Raw genomic sequence first — 17,004 nt, forward strand, 5'->3', positions numbered from 1 at the left:
TGCAAACCACAGGGAAAGAGACCTGCTTGTTCGGGGAACGCGAGAGCAAACCAGGGAAGACCAGCTTCTCTGCGGTTTGCTCTCGCGTTCCCCGAACAAGCAGGTCTCCTTCCCTGCGGTTTGCAGGGTGGTTCGGGGAACGCGAGAGCAAACCGCGGCGAAGCTGGTCTCCTTCCCCGGTTTGCTCTCGCGTTCCCCGAACAAGCAGGTCTCCTTCCCTGCGGTTTGCAGGATGGTTCGGGGAACGCGAGAGCAAACCGCGGCGAAGTTGGTCTCCTTCCCCAGTTTGCTCTCGCGTTCCCCGAACCTCCGTGCAAGCAGGTCTCCTTCCCTGCGGTTTGCAGGGTGGTTCGGGGAACGCGAGAGCAAACCGGGGAAGGAGACCAGCTTCGCCGCGGTTTGCTCTCGCGTTCCCCGAACCACCCTGCAAACCGCAGGGACGGAGACCTGCTTGCTCGGGGTTCGGGGAACGCGAGAGCAAACCGGGGAAGGAGACCAGCTTGATTACCAGAGGCTTCCTCAGGTATGCTGGGATACCTGCTTATTCCACGGAGGTCAAGAAAAGCGCTGGTAAGTGTCTACACTTGATTACCAGCGCTGGATCACCAGCGCTGGATCCTCTACACTCGAGACAAAACGGGAGTACGGCCAGCGCTGCAAACAGGGAGTTGCAGCGCTGGTGATGCCCTGCAGATGTGTACACCTCCTAAGTTGCAGCGCTGTAACCCCCTCACCAGCGCTGCAACTTTGTGATGTAGACAAGCCCTAAGTGAGGGTATGTCTACATCTAAAATTTTGCAGCGCTGGTTGTTACAGCTGTATTAGTACAGCTGTATAGGGCCAGCGCTGCAGAGTGGCCACACTTACAGCAACCAGCGCTGCAAGTGGTGTTAGATGTGGCCATACTGCAGCGCTGTTGGGCGGCTTCAAGGGGGGTTCGGGAAACGCGAGAGCAAACCGGGGAAGGAGACCAGCTTCGCCGCGGTTTGCTCTCGCGTTCCCCGAACCCCCCTGCAAACCGCAGGGAAGGAGACCTGCTTGCACGGAGGTTCGGGGAACGCGAGAGCAAACCGGGGAAGGAGACCAGCTTTGCCGCGGTTTGCTCTTGCGTTCCCCGAACCACTCTGCAAACTGCAGGGAAGAAGACCTGCTTGTTTGGGGAACGCGAGAGCAAACCAGGGAAGGAGACCAGCTTTGCCGCGGTTTGCTCTCGCGTTCCCCGAACCACCCTGCAAACCGCAGGGAAGGAGACCTGCTTGCCCGGGGTTCGGGGAACGCGAGAGCAAACCGGGGAAGGAGACCAGCTTTGCCGCGGTTTGCTCTCGCGTTCCCCGAACCACTCTGCAAACCACAGGGAAGGAGACCTGCTTGTTCGGGGAACGCGAGAGCAAACCAGGGAAGACCAGCTTCTCCGCGGTTTGCTCTCGCGTTCCCCGAACCCCCCTGCAAACCGCAGGGAAGGAGACCTGCTTGCACGGAGGTTCGGGGAACGTGAGAGCAAACCGGGCAAGGAGACCAGCTTTGCCGTGGTTTGCTCTTGCGTTCCCCGAACCACCCAGCAAACCGCAGGGAAGGAGACCTGCTTGCTCGGGGTTCGGGGAACGCGAGAGCAAACCGGGGAAGGAGACCAGCTTGATTACCAGAGGCTTCCTCAGGTATGCTGGGATACCTGCTTATTCCACGGAGGTCAAGAAAAGCGTTGGTAAGTGTCTACACTTGATTACCAGCGCTGGATCACCAGCGCTGGATCCTCTACACCCGAGACAAAACGGGAGTAGGGCCAGCGCTGCAAACAGGGAGTTGCAGCGCTGGTGATGCCCTGCAGATGTGTACACCTCCTAAGTTGCAGCGCTGTAACCCCCTCACCAGCGCTGCAACTTTGTGATGTAGACAAGCCCTGAATTACTTCTTTTTCTACCCTCAGTGGACATGGAGAACAACTGACAACCATAACAACCTTTTACATATTTGAAGACTTTTATCTCCCATCAGCCTTCTCTTGTCTAGATTAAACATGACCAATTCTTTCAACCTTTCCTCAGAGGTCAGAGTTTCAAATTCATATTTTTGTTGCGCTCCTCTAGAATCTCTCCAATTTGTTCACCTCTTTCTTAAAATGTGGTACCCAAAACTGGACACAGTACTTCAGATGAGGACTCATCACTGCTAAAAAGAGTGAAACAATTAACTAGCATCTCTTACATATAACATTCCTGTTAATACATCCTAAAATGACATTTGCCTTTTTTGAAACATCACCACTTTGTTGATTCATATTCAATTTACAATTCACTATAATCCCCAGATCCTTTTTCTGGAGTTCTGCTGCCAAGGCTGTCATTCTCCATTTCATACTTAATATGATGTTTCCTTCTTATGTATAGCACTTTGCAGTTGGTCTTTACTGAATTTAATCTTATTTATTTCAGACACATTACTCAATTTATTGAGATCATTTTGAAGCCTAATCCTGTCCTCCAAAGTGTTTGCAAACCCTCACCACTTGCTATCATACACAATTTTTCCCCTTTTAAAAAATGGGTACCATTCTTTGTATTTTTTTGGTGCCTAAGTACCATTAGTAATGCACAATTGCAATATAAATCACAATTGTAACATTAATTAAATGCTATTTTTGTATTTAATATAAAATATGCAGAAGCATTAGTTAAATATGAAGTCAAGTAACATATGAGCTATACTTCAATTGCAGCTTAGAAAGCCAGTGCAGTCTATATTAACACTGCTGCTGGTGGTAACAGCAGTGGGAAATGTTAACAAAAAATCCTGGGCAACGTCAGTGCAGTGATCCATTTGCAAGTGCATTTTCTAAAAGTCTTTAGATGTACATGCAGAGATACTGTGTATTAGCAGAATGCCCTCAGCCATGGTATTCACTCCCTCTACTGGTATGGCAGAGCCCAAAGGCTTGTCTAAATGGTCCATTTATCTGCACCATAGAAAAGAGTGAATTCTAGTGCATACTAGTGTGTTGCACACTAACTGTCTCAGCTGGATCCTTCTGGAGCACACGAAAAGTTCTCTAGTATGCATTAACTTAGTACTGTTTGAAACAGGACTACAACAGTATGCACGAAGAAACTTTCAGTGTGTGCCAGCAGGGTCCACACAGGCCGGTTAGTGCATAACATGCTAGTGCACACTAAAATTAACACCCCTCTGGTGCAGACTAATGCGCTATGCAGTTGCCCAAGTCTGCTTTCAGTTTCTAAATATGTGCACGGAAGACACTGGGCACATGAATAATATTAATACAAATTAACGGTCACCAAAAAAAGACCCAATCCCCAAAGCACCTATGACTTCTCTATCCCCACCACCTCTCTATTCAACTCTACTTGTACAAAAGCCCAGGACTGGCTTGAAAGTCAACAAATTCAAGGTCTGGTAAACTGATTGCTAAATATGCTTACAGAAAATGCCCTTCCTCCAATTCCTTTATAATGAACCCAGAAGTCTGTTAACTCAGGCACATCAGCTGATTTCAACTGCTGTGGTATTAAACAAGTTAAAATTCCAGACTTTTATCTGCAGTAGGATTAGAAAGGAATCTGATTTCTGCATACTATTTAGTACTGATGAGTATTAGGCAAGAGATTTAACTGCCGGCCGCCACAGTCAGCATGAAGTATTTGTTTGGGTTTTTTAAATTATTAAACTATAATTTCTGTGCATTTTAAAATATTTCATTTTTAAAATATATTTAATGCCCATAGAAAACTTGCTATGGCAATAGGCCCTGTCTAAATAAATAAATGTGCACAAAAGATTCTGAATGGGTACATGTTTTTATAAACTAAAAATCCTCCAAACACATATCCAACTGTGTAGCTAAATTACTGGTCAATTAAAATAGCTTCTTAACTTCTAAAATTGAGTGTTTTATTCCACAGAGGATTAAAACCTGATAATACTGTAATCAGTGGCTCAAGATTTCAAAGGCTAGCATGTGTTACGCACATATCTCCTCCTCCCCCGAAATTTTTAACATGTATACACATGTACCACATGAGATGGGAAAACCCCAGGCATCATTACCCGTCCCCAAGAAGTCATCCCAACTGCAGCCACAGGCCCGAACACCTCATCCATGGAGTTCACACCCACTCAGCTGCCACTGGGTTGGAGAGCAAGCCAACCCTGCACTCACCCACCCATGAGTTTATATCTTGCAGGGCTGAACCCAGCTTCCCGCTTCAGGTGTTGTGACCTGGTTTAGGCATTGTCCCGTACCCCCTCCCCCCTCACCTCCCCAGTGGCCCTGCTGCCAATCATGTACTCTGCACATAACAAGTGTATGGTTGTGGCAGCCGCTGGTTATGCATACACAACTGAAATTTCATCCTTTGCCATATATTATATCTTAGCTGATTCCACAGAATTGTACGAAAACCCTTTAAAATGTGGATTCTGTACCTGTTATAGAAAAAAAAAGAGTTTTATTTCTTCAGATGCTTTTTATGAGTGGGGTCACCAGCTCATCAGCTGGAATTTTATTACAACTGCATGACTCATTTTGAAGGGGTAGTAAGTTATCTTCCTTCCTATTGTGGAAGCCATGTTATAAAAATCTAAGATATAGCAAAATTTGAGTTTGTCAAATTTGGCAGTATCACTTTTAATTAAAAAATGTTAACATAGGAGCAGTGTCCCTGTCTCTCATGCAAGCATGCGGTAGGATGGGGAAGAGGGAAACAAGATAAGCAGCCTCTCCCACCCATCATGAAATCTACAGGAAGGCCAGGCAGACTTTGCACTCTAGGAAGCACAGAAACTGCTGTTCCTACTCCCCTCCTAGGAACAGACGGTGGGAACTCTGGGAGGCATATTGCCTTAGAGAGACAGAAAGTCTCAGTGCTCCATACGGGTGGTCTGGTCTCACAATATCCCTTACTATGGACTGTTCCTAACTGCGCAAATGAACCAATAGTTATTTATTTTACACAAAAAGCCAAACCAAGAAAGCTATTCTAATGGGTCCAGATCAACAAAAGCCCTTATCCATGGAAACTTACTAAATAGTGAGTAAAGACTCAGATGTTGTGGTTCAACAACTGAAGGAGAAGAAAATAGAAAAAATACAGACTAAATATTTTCTTCTAAAGGAGCAAGAGTGCTTGACATTCAAAATTAGTCAATAATTTTGTATACATCAGTGTATACAAAAACCAAACTGTGTATTCTGAAACAAATGTGGAATAACTCTTTTATCTTTAAGGATTAGCTTTACGAAAGCAGAATCAAATATATTACAATCCTAGGATACATTTGCAACATAGTGTATAGAGAATTAGTCTGGTCTCCAACAGTTTTTCTGTATACAAAATTATCTCTTCATAGTTATTTACAAAGAAAAAGGATTTGATTATTTGTTAGCAGTGTTGCCAACTTGTTATTTTATGCTGAGTCTCATGGTATTTGGTATTTTTCTTGAAGCCCTGGCTCCTGGAATCAGGTAATTGGGTGAAAATTTCAGCTTCCATGAAATAAATAAATAAAATTAAAAAAAAAAAAAAAAAAAAAAAAAAAAAAAAAAAAAAGAAGCTCTGCAACCAGGGGCAATAAAAAAATCCCCCCAAATTATTCATTTATTTCAATCTTGTGATTGTTCAGCATTTAGGGCTAGTAATATACTATGGTAGGACAGTACTTTTCATGAGAAAATGTATCCAGATTATGCTTCAACCTAAAATGCCTCTGCTATACATATGAAGTTAGTAAAATTTTCATAACTATGCCATGTAGGTTATTAAACAGAGTTAGATGATGCCTAAAGAACATTAATATTACAAAGTGAAGCATTCCAAGGAAAATACCTAAGTTAAGATTGAACATGCTAGCTTTAACTCTGCCCTTGGAGCTCATGCATTATTACAGTCTTTAGTTACAGAATCACATATTGTTTCCATAGGAGCCCTAATTTATTTAGTGTGGAGGATGGCTGGTGCGCCGTAAATGAGGCAATGTGTTTCACCAGTCTTTAAGGTTGTGATGAGGATTCCTTAAGGATAGCTCACTTTATGCTAACTGTTCCTGAAACCCACAACTGGATTGTTGTCAGTAGTGGGCTGGAGAGCATTGCACTTCATCTGATCCTTAGTTGGTGGAGCAGTATTGCAGGCTGCTCCAAGTTATTCCAGGACCCATTTCAGTCCCAATAGCTACAGGATATGGAGAAGCGGAAAAGTGACTTAGAGCCACTTCTTCACTCCCAGCTATACCAGTCATGAATTTTATGCGGCATAGTATGTGGTCCTGAGAGCCTATAACACAGTGAAAGAGGATTTGTGTATGCATAAAAATATTACATTGAAGGAACCTTGCCTCATTCAATATGCTGCTAAAAAGTCTTATTAGATATATGCTTTTAAAGATGGTATTGAATGATGCCACCAGACTCCATAGGATTGATCGCTCATGGGACAGAGTAAAGAATTACTCACTTTAGTATGGAATTGGAAGACTGAACCCATAATTTGTAGTCTGTAAAGTGCCTTTGAAAATGGCAATATATTAAACTCAATAAATAATAAATCATCATCACAAGTAACAGAAATGTATACATAATGCTGTCCTTACCAAAATGGCAGGGAACCAAAAGAGCATTTTCACCAACACATCAGGCAAAAAAGCAGAACTCACAATTTAGAGTAAAACTAAATCTATTACACATATAATTGTGTATAGTGTAGAAACACCCAATAGATTACTAAATTCTGTTTTAAAATGTGCTGAAAGTATCATGCTAGTACCCTGCTGGGAACCATTTACATTGATATTATTGATATTGATTTTTTTCATTTATTATAAAAACAAATTAAACAAATAGTGTAAAAAAGGAAAAGAGTAAGTCCTAGAATGTCTTAAGATGGAAGATTTGCTACATCAGTGTGGAATTCCTAGTTCTGGCAACTGAATTCTATTAATAATAAAATAAAAGGAATGAAGCCTTAGGACATGGAGTTGAACAGCAGAAGGATCACATATTAGGAAGAACAGGATAGTCTGCCCCAAAATTAGAGTATAAACATTTGATATCTTCCAGAAGTGGAAAGATTTGAAATTTAAGCTACATATTCAGCACATTACATAAATATAGGAGCAGAATGAGAAAATGATTTCTAACTATAGAGGGTCTTTAGTTCTGGCAGTTAAAAATATAGGAAAAAGAAAAAAACTGTGTTTAACCACTGAAAAGTTTTCACAACACACAATTTAAGTAGTCAAAGAATTTGTGAAGAAAAAACACTACCCTATAAAAGTTCTCAAATATAGGACAGCAAGATCAGTTGAGAAATGTTATATAAATCACAATGACTTATTTTTGTTAGTAGTTACAGTGAACTGTATAGCAGATATGGAGCATTAAATTGTTAAACCGAGATTAGGGACGAATCTTCATACCCAAATACAGTAACAGCAGCAGCAAGTTCCTATAGCATCTTGTCATAAAAAGCCATTCCAAGATGGCTACAAAACTATTAAAAATGGTTTAATACATCATGCAGGGGTAATAATAATTTTAATAAATTAGAGAAAATAAGGATGTTTTGAGTTTAACCTTAAACAAGAAAATTATCATTTTTTAAATTTTAGACTAAAAAGAATACTCACATGAAAGGTGTCATAGACTATTTAACGTGGTGACGGAAGTCCTTTGTTTATCCAATAAATAGGTAGAGTTTTGTAGTGCAAGTTTCCTTCTACGCAGGCCCAGCATACCTAAACTCTGTCCCGAAGGAACTATCTCACAGAGTTAAGATGATAATTCTAACTCCATGCTCATTCGGTCTGTAGCTGTCTACTGAAACTGTCAGTATCACTAATTGAGTATCTTTCCAGGACCTGAAGAACAGCTCTGTGTAAGTTAGAAAACTTGTCTCTTTCACCAAAAGAAGTTGGTTCAATAAAAGATATTACCTCACCCACCTTCTCTCTCTAATTAGTGCCACTTGTGATATGGATAACTATCCACTAGGAACTAAACTAAATTCTTCAGCTTATTTTTATAGAAGGTTATTCAGTGGAGATTAGAAAAGAACAATTTTGGGGTTATTACCAATGTTGGGTGGATCTGAGCTGGTGACCTAAAAGTGAAAAGCTCTGTATCCTATTCCCCTGAGCCATCATGGTCCTAAGAAGAGGGCACAGTGAACAGACATTGGGTTCCATAAATAAGATGAACAGCTAAAAGAACAACAATTCACGTAAGATGCTAGGAAACATCAATAAACTGAATTAAGCTAGCAACCAAGAAAACAGAGCACAATTAACAATGGAAGAAAACAAATGAGGGTTGGATACTTGTAACCGAAGTTCTTTGACATGGATTCTGCATATTCATACTCTTTGGATGTGCCAACTGGTGTAGCTGAGACAATCAAACTTTCTCATAGCAGTTCCTGTTAGAATGCTCTCGCACCCCTGCTCCCCCTACTATCAACATTCAAGCGTGTTCTGACGCCATGGTGCCCACTGAGGTCCTTACACCACTAAAGTGGAAATACCAAGTAATACTGAAATTAGGACTCCACGGGAGCAAGATAGGCAGGCAGGGTGTAAGAAAATGCTGAGTCCATCTTGAAGAATTCTGCTTACAAGTAAGTAACCTTCATTTCTTCCAGTGTCATCTGCATATTCCCATTCTTGGGATAGTTTAGCAAGCAGTACAGAGACATAGAGGAAGGGAGGCAGAGTCCTCATTAAACAATGATTAGAGCACCACTCTGTCAAACTTGGCATCAGACCTGGCTGCCAGATCCAATGCATAATGTTTCGTAAAAGTGTGACTCAAATGACACATAGCCATTTTGCATATTTCAGTAAGAAGAATATGTTTAATACAAATACAGTCACTGTTCTAGGGCTCTAAGAGGAACAGAAGAAGATAGGTAAGCTCCTCTGTAACACTCTTCAATACATTGTCTAACCCATCTAGAAAGAGACTGTGCTGGAAGGATCAGACCTTTAGAGTTATCCACATACAAGATAAATAACTAAGGCAAGAACATGAAGTTTTAAATTCAGATAACATTAGAGTGCTCTCTTTGTATCTAAGGAATGTAACCTAGATTTTCCCTTTATTTTACCAGGTTTTGGAAAGAATACTGGTAAATTAATACTTTGATTTACATGAAACTTTGAAATAATTTCAGGAGGGAGTTTAGGGTACTAAGAACCACCTTGTCCTCATAAAAAGTAGTATAAGGGAAGTCCACCATCAAGGCATCTAGCTCACTAATTCTTCTAGTCGAAGGGCTTGCTATTATTAAAGCTATCTTTATTAAAGATGAAATAAGGAGCAGCTCACTAGAGATTCAAATGGGGGAGAGGTAAGTTGTGCTCAAACTAAATTTAAAGGGTCCTATACTGGTAGGTACAGATTCAATAAGCCCTTTAAAAGTTTTTCATTAACATATGCAAAAAAAACCAATTGATTTTCCATTAATGTGAGTATGAAATGCTGTTATGGCTGCTAAATGGAACTTTAAGGAAGAGAGAGACAATCCATTGCTTTTAAATGTAACAAATATTCTAAAATAAGTTACATAAAAGCTGAAACTGTGTCAACATTTTTATCACACACCCATAACACGACTCTTTTCCATTTAAGATTGTAACTTTTTCTATTAGATAGTTTCTAGCATTAATTAGTACTTGCTGCACTTCTATAGAGCACAATTTTTCTGAATCTGTCACTGGACTATTGTCCAGGTTGTCAGATGTAATGATTAAGAATCTGTGTAGAAGACCTTCCCTTCTTGCTGGGACAGTGAGACCATTGTTATTGGAAACATCTTATATTTGCTGTTGGATAAAAGGAGTGTCCCCTGTTGCCTCACCCATGCTGGAACAATTAGAATCACCCTAGCTAAATCCTGTCTTATTTTCTTTAGGACTTTTTAGGGTAGGGGGGAAATGCATGCATCAGACCCATTTCTTTATCAAGGAGAAACAAATATGTCAATTATTGACTTTCTGAATCCACTCTTGAGCAAAAGCAGGGGCATCTCATATTCGATAGGACAGTGAATAGATTTATGCCTGGAAATCCCCCAATGGTTGAAAATGTTCTGAATCACTGACTCCTTTAGAGACCACTCGTACATCTGTAAGGAATCCCTGCTCAGCTGATCTGCTATCTCATTGTGTTCTCCTGCTACACATAAGGCAATTGGGTAAATGTTGTATAGGATATAACAGTCCCAAAGTTTTATCAACTCATTGCATGATTAAGACTAACAAGCTCCTCTCTGTTTGTGCAAATACTACAGACATATTGTCTATGGCCACATGAATTACTGCATTCCGCACTTGTGGAAGAACACTGAGAGGCAGATAGTCCAGCCCTAAGTTTTAACATGTTTATGTGCAGCAGATGTTCTCTGAAGCTTCAAAGACATTGAAAGAAAAGGTTGTGGAGATGTGCTCTCCTATTCTTATCTTGGATGCATTTGTGGTAACTATTAATGTAGGGGGAACTGGGTTGAACAAAACTCCTTTGTCGACTTTGTGTGGCTTCAGCCACCACATTAGAGGCAGATGAATTTTTACCATATTGTCCATGCTAGGTGTGAAGCAGCTTAATAGACAACGTTGAACTGGCCTCATTCTGAGCCTGGCATATCGAGTCATATACATTGTGGATACCAGAAGGCCTAAAATATATATACATATATAAAAAAAATTACCTTCTGTGAGGATTGTTGTATGGTGGTGCTTAGTTTCAAAACCTCTTTTCCAGAAGGAAAGCCCTCTCTCCTTTCTGGAGTTGAGGATTGCCCCAAAGAAAGAAATCCTTTGGGATGAAGACAGAAGGGACTTTCTTTTGTTTATCAGAAGATCCCATGTTCCAAATAGAGAACAAATGATCTCTTCTTCTGATGGTGAAAACTCTGGACACAGTAGAGAGGGCAAAGGGTAAATGGTATATTGGAAATGGTCTGGACCAAGGGTAAAACAGATATTTACAATAAGAGGGTCTTACAGAAATACTGAAGTACACATCTCTGCAATAGAGAGCAGTGAACCAATCCAGAGTAGACTGGATTGGAGCTAGTTAGAGCCAGGGTTAGCATTCTGAAATGAAACTTCCTGAGGCATCTGTTTAAAGCTCTGATATCTAGAACTGGTCTGAGAATTCAATTGGGGGGATGGAAGAGGTGATTAGAAGGAACTCTTTGTTCTTCAATACCTCCTGCTTGCAATAGGGTTTGCTGAACTGTTCTGTTTTATACAATATGCAAAATTCTTTGGGCAAGGATAATTTCTTCCTGTACAATTTGAACAACTCCAAACACACTGATAGTGTTTAATAATTGTTTTCCCTCTGTGATTGTATAGTAAAGGACAATATAACCTAAATAACTGTATGAAGAGGCAATATGTTTTCCTAGTATCTATTCATCACACATATGCTGACTAGCAATTATGGCAAACTAAATTGTTATACATTCCATAACTATCTTCTTAGAAATTTCTCATTGTGTGGCTTCAAACAAACAAAAAATGTTCAAAAGATTAAAAGGCCCTGGAAGTGTCTCAGTAAACTCCATCTGGTAGATACATTTGTCATTTCTGAGACTAAGCAGACCCAAAGTCTCACCAAGCTGTGACAGTCTACAAAAACTCAAGCTGAGTGGGAAGGAATTAGCCTCACTGGCACACAAAGAACTTGTGGTAATGTACCATGTTCCTCCCCCGGCCCCCTCTTTCATGTTTGGGTTACTGTATTAACATGAATGCAGCTTTTGGGTAGCTGTGCTACAGTGTCATATTTCAGGATGTAATTTACCCTTACAATAATAAAGAAAAGGAAAATGCTTCAGTCATTTATTTTCCATGTGCATGTTGCAGTTATGGTGAAATCAGTTGCTGTAAAAGGACAAAAGAAAAAAAACATGGCAAGTTTTATGCTAAATCTTGAATGAAAAAGTTTGTTTCACATAGATCTTAGTAGTCTACACAGGGAAGTGGGGATAAAAATGTGAATTCTGGAAAAACTAGATCTATGTTCAGAAATAAAGGTTATGCTTGGACAGGTATACTGTCTCTCTAAGCATAATAAATCTACAGTAAAATCATGTCACCTGGAAAATGATTCAAAACATTTACAGTAGAATTAGAACTAAATAAATGGCAAATGTTTTCCAGTTCCCTTGAAAATAATACACTTCCTTGTTACTTACATAAGCATATCATTTATGTAGAGCTTCCAGCTGAGCCTTGTCAGCCTAAGGACCAAATGCATTCTGCTGCTTTTCATTTCCCAAAGTGAGGTTTTTAGTTTTCTGAATAACTTATTAGATGATTCTCTGCACACAGAAGAGAGCAGCACTTTGTCCCCAGGGAAAGAAGCTATTTCAGACTTCATTAAGGAGTCGTCTAACATGTTTCAACAATCCCTACTGTTGCTCTCTTTGTTTTAAAGATATCAGTCTGATTTTGTTTCATTCGCAACTGGAGACTAAATGACACCAAGCAGAATCTACTGTTAGGTTAGATTACCAGGTAAAATACATTTTACATTTTCAATTATTGCTTACAGCGTGATGTGGAATGGCTTAAACTACATATTAATAGTGTGGTGTTTAATACTTTGCAAATATGTTTAAAAGTTAACAAGATTAGTTCTTTATAGCAAATACTATGTATAAAAGCTTTTCTAAATTAAGAAGGTATGCAGTATTGGGTGATCTGGGCTTCTTTGTTCCATATGAATGCTTGGGATAGCTAATCATAATTAATTTCTATGCAAATTAATTTCAGTAACAGTATGTTAATGTTCAGAAATAATTTTAACCCTCATGCATTGTCAGAGAAAGTGATTAACTCAAAGAGATTTCTGAACTTACTGTGAATAGAGTCAGATAAAGAAAGCATATAATACTCTCTGCGGAATGTTTAGAAAGGATCATTTGTTTAGAAATTAACTATTTCCTATCACATAAGGCAAAACAACAGAAAGATTGAACACAGTAAGAAAGAAAAACAAAATAAGTGACAAACAATTTATTACACATGTAAGTGAACAGCAGAGAGGATGAAGAATCTTATACAAGCATGACCTAAACATTTCTGTAGAAAATATGTCCTATTAACCCAAGTAATAAAGTATACACTATATCAGGGAAAACTATTGTTTAGTGTATTAAGCAACAATTACAAGAATATAATAATTTCAACGTAAATCAATACTAGGTGCCCAAGTCACAGTGTTGGTGATATGCAATGATTTACAGTTATTTTAATTGTTCAAATCTAATTTTTTTTTATTTTCATTTGATTAAAATTTGACAACACTATGTTAAATATTACTTTATGTTTGCTAATTTAGGACTGTCAATAGTGGGTGCAAAGGGTAGTACCAGTTGATTCTGTGGCCATTTCTTATCTTACAGGTCAAGGACGCTAGCTGGAAAAAAAATGTAGCATTAAACTTTCAGCCAGCATTGAGAAATTAATGTTCTTGATGTTAAACTATAGCACTTGAGTTCACATGTATCAGTAGAAACTGATTATATAAACTAGTTTCACTTTATCTTATAGAAACTGTAGTTACAGAGTAGTTTTACTCTTTGATATCTGTAACTACTACTACATTCACACAACTGGAAGGATAATTCCGAAGTTAATATAAGGCAGTTGATAGATCTGAATTCTAAAAATACAAGCATAAAGTATGGGAAATGTATAATTAGTATTTCTGTAATTTAGGCAATCTTCTGGTTAAATGAATGAGTGGTAATTAGCTATCAAAACAATCACTGTTTATTTGCAGTGCAATTCTTGTGTAACTACAATGTAATTACAGTCACAATATTATTAAATATAACCTAAAGATTTAACTGTAAAGATGTCACTGAGTGCTTGAAAAAACATGCTCAAGGCTTCTCCTTACAATCAGTTCTTTCATCCAACCCTTTTGAAGTTTGGCCCATCTATAGTTCTGTAATGTGCAGATTTATGAACAGTCAAAAGAATGCAAGTCAATTACAAATCACAAAGAAGATTAGGCCACTTGCCCTCGATCACATCTGCAATGTTAGGTATCAGGAAATAAGCAAGCTTTGAAAAAGGCATCAGTTAGGATATTTCTTGAGTTTCTGTGTGTTGGCATGTTCAGTAATATTTCTTTCTTGTAAGAAAAAGGTACCAACATTCAGTGCCACAGTGCATACTGCATAATGAAGGGTGTAAATCTAGTAATTGAAGAAGGCATTTGAGTGTAATATAGCCTGGATCCTGTTCACAACTCTGCCACTAGTTCTGTATATGAGCTTGGGTGAGACATGTAACTGTACCTCAGTTTACCCATTTGTAAAATAGGAATAATGCATACCTACTTAATTAATGTTTGTTAAACTACTCATACATACTCAGATGAAAGTAGCTAAACAAAGATTATTATAAAGAGGTAAGTACAAATTTACAGTTCTAAAAATTATTTACTACTAACTTCCTGTACAAAAACCAAAATATGAAAATTCTGTTATGAGTGGCATGAAAAACATGGAAGCCACCATATGCTTTGTAGCAAGAAAAGGAAATCTTGGAAAACCTGCAGTATGAAAAATGACCTGACATATTAGCAGAAAAAAAATCTGGTAATTAAAAAACTGTTTTAAGATCAAGAGACTGAGGCAACATCTTACAACTATCGATGATGCACGAATATAAAGGCATTGTTTGAAAAGGGATGTGCTGACTTAATTTGACTAAATAACACCAACAGCTAATCTATTATTCATCTATCAAGGATGGTCAATCAGACTTAGTGACATCCTCTAACTCAGTATTATTTACAATTACACACATTATGTATACTCTCAATATAATGAACCAAAATCTAGTTTAAGACAAAGGACTATTAAAATAGCAGAAAATGTAGGTTTTTGTGTGTGCTTCATGTTATAAGAACTAGAGCATGAAAACATAATGCTCATGCATTTGTACTGTAAATATGTGATTATGGCTTCCAGTATATACAGAAGTTTTTGTATCATAAAAAGATCTAAATTTCTCATGCTCTGACATTGACTCAAGATGTCATGCAAGAAATCTCATCACTAATACTGTGCAAACACAAAAAAACCACAGCAATTTCCTATAAATATTTTTTGATTAAACAGATAACTAAAAAGACATCAACTATTTAACTTTACCTTTCCTAATACTAAATGTACTAGATGACTTCTACTTCAGCATTTTAAATGCATGCTGCTACTGAAACTGTAAATATTAAAAGGAACTTCATTTTTGCCACAGTTGTTGGGAGCCCAAAATATTGCCATTTTGAATCCTGTTTTAAATGAATTATTCCAGCTCCTAGGGTAGAGGTCCCCAGACTATGGGGCATATCTCCCCTAGGGGGAACACAGAGGAATGCAAGGGAGGGAGAGGGAGCACGGCGGGGCCCAGGACAGTCCCCACAGGGGCAAGGGAGGGAGCGCCCCCCAGCCCTGCTCTGGCTCTGGCTCCTGGTCCCAGACCCAGTCCTACTCCCAGCCTTGGCCCCAACCATGTCCCGGCCATGGCTTCCGCTCCTGGCTCTGATCCCAGACCTACTTCCTGCCTCGGCTCCTGGCTGTGGCTCTGTTCCCGGCCCCAGCTGTGACCCCAGCCTCGGCCCCCAGACTCCTGTCCGCACTCCCCTCCCCAAACAGCGGTCCCACTCCTCACCCTGTCTCGCAGTGGGGGTGTGTGCAGACAGGAGTAAGGGGGGGCACAATCGTGAAAAGTTTTAGGACCACTGTCCTAGGGTGATACAACACTTTTATCTTAAGGCCATGACTAATATTCGAAAGACTCTGGACACTTAACAGAATTTAACTAAAAGTTTCATTTACAAGAACAAAAGGTCAGTATGGCCAAGGAAAACTAGTGCCAGAACAAAATTCCTAACGTCTCCCCCAAATACAAATAAAGCCCTACCACACAACTATCATAATCTATTATTTGCCAAGCCCTAATGTGCTCAGTGCTTTACAAGGCACAAAGATAAATACAAACCCTGCCTGAAGAGCTTAAAAAAGAAAGGAAAGTAGTTACTTTAAGCCTCTCTTGGAAGGATGCCACAGATTTCGTCTAGTCCAGGGGTCTCAAACTCAAATGACCACGAGGTCCACACAAGGGCTAGTTCATTGGCCCGAGGGCCACATCACTGACACACACACCCCACTTCCCCCAGCCCTGCCCTCACTCCACCCCTTCCATGAGGTCCCACCTCTTCCCACCCCTTCCCTGCCCCCATTCCAATCCCTTTCCTGAAGTCCCCACCCCAACTCCGTCCCCTCCCTGCCCCCAGAGGGGACATGAGGGGTGTGGCAGGGGCTCAGGGCAGGGAGTTGAAATGCAGCAGGGGGTTAGGGTGCAGGCAGGGGGCTCAGGGTACAGAAGGGGTGTGGAATGCAGAAGGGGGCTCAGGGCAGGCGGTTGGGGTGTGGGATGCAGCATGGGGCTCAGGGCAGGGGATTGGGGGGCGGGGTGCAGGAGGGCTTCGGACTCTGGGGTGGCAGTGGCGCACACCAGGCTAGGGCAGGCTGCCGGCCCCGGCCCCACTCCGTTCCGGGAAGTACCTGGAACCATGTCCCTGCGGCCCCTGGGGGAGGGGGAACGCAGGACTCCATATGCTGCTTTTCACACCTTCAGGTACCTCCCTCAAAGCTCCCATTGGCCATGGTTCCCTGTTCCCGGCCAATGGGCGCTGTGGGGGGGGGCGGTGCCCGGAAGCCAGGGCAACACACGGATGGAGCCCTCTGCTCTTCCCCTGGCCTCCCCCCCAGCCGAAGGAGCGTAATGCCAGCCGCTTCAGGGAGCAGCACCAGGCTCGAGGGGGGCAATCCTGCGGCTATAGTTTGCCCACCCCTGGCCTGGAGATAGTTGGAGGGGCGGGCATGGGCCGCTTGTTTGAGACCCCTGGTCTAGTCTATAAAGGTGGCAAGGTGTATTCCAAATCACAAGTCCCCATCAGAGAAGGCCCCA

General features: G+C 40.8%; 2 protein-coding genes across 3 annotated transcripts in view; one reads left to right on the forward strand and one right to left on the reverse strand.

Moving 5' to 3' along the window:
• The window catches only part of CENPP (centromere protein P), a 308,525-nt gene that overhangs the window by 51,479 nt on the left and 240,042 nt on the right, over positions 1 to 17,004 (reverse strand). The window lies entirely within an intron of this gene.
• The window catches only part of ECM2 (extracellular matrix protein 2), a 40,279-nt gene continuing 35,532 nt past the window's right edge, over positions 12,258 to 17,004 (forward strand). The window contains exon 1 of the mRNA XM_030571066.1: positions 12,258 to 12,531. The gene's annotated coding sequence lies outside the window, so the exon portion shown is untranslated. The remainder of the gene's footprint in view (positions 12,532 to 17,004) is intronic.

This window comes from Gopherus evgoodei, chromosome 7 (assembly GCF_007399415.2).
Source record: "Gopherus evgoodei ecotype Sinaloan lineage chromosome 7, rGopEvg1_v1.p, whole genome shotgun sequence".
Classification (NCBI taxonomy): Eukaryota; Metazoa; Chordata; order Testudines; family Testudinidae; genus Gopherus; species Gopherus evgoodei.